This window comes from Crocuta crocuta, unplaced genomic scaffold (assembly GCF_008692635.1).
Source record: "Crocuta crocuta isolate KB4526 unplaced genomic scaffold, BGI_CrCroc_1.0 scaffold82, whole genome shotgun sequence".
NCBI classification, from domain to species: Eukaryota; Metazoa; Chordata; class Mammalia; order Carnivora; family Hyaenidae; genus Crocuta; species Crocuta crocuta.
Window position 1 is genome coordinate 194,679 of NW_027528352.1, and position 632 is coordinate 195,310.

Below are 632 nucleotides of genomic sequence, written 5' to 3' on the forward strand. Positions count from 1 at the left end.
ACAACTTGCCCATTTGCATTTGGAATATTCTGGGAAAGAAGTTTTAGAGGTTTCAGTTTAAAGCTGAAGAGAAGTGATTCCTTATCAGATATATTTAATCAGCAGTGGATCTTTCATGTTTAGACTGAGAAAAAAAAGAGTTTCCTCTCATTATTTCTCAATTAGGAATTTTCTCAGCGAGCATGAGCTTGCTTGTGTACACAACCAGCCACATCCGCATTTCCTGGTGAGAACCTGTACCCTCCACGGAGCAAGGACATCTACACAGTGTGGCAATCATCACTCTCCCTGTCTAAACCAGCATGTGGATTTAGGAAAAGAGAGTAAAAATCTCACCCAGGTGACAATGTCACTGTCACCATTTCCAGAAAATTTTCCTTTTAAAAGAAAGTCAGTGTTTGACTCAGGAGTAGAGACTAGGTTGCAACTACCATGAGCTCTGATTAATAAGCACTGGCTTCATGAAGAACATTGGGCACATTAGGACTCCTTGGGAAAAGGGATCTATGGTCATGTGATTAGATGCCGGCCATGGCATGGAAGGATACTGCACACACAGGGCATCATTAGCTGATGCATCTAAAGATACCCTGTATCAGATCACTCTCTCTGATCTCTTTGTCCAGTGGGGG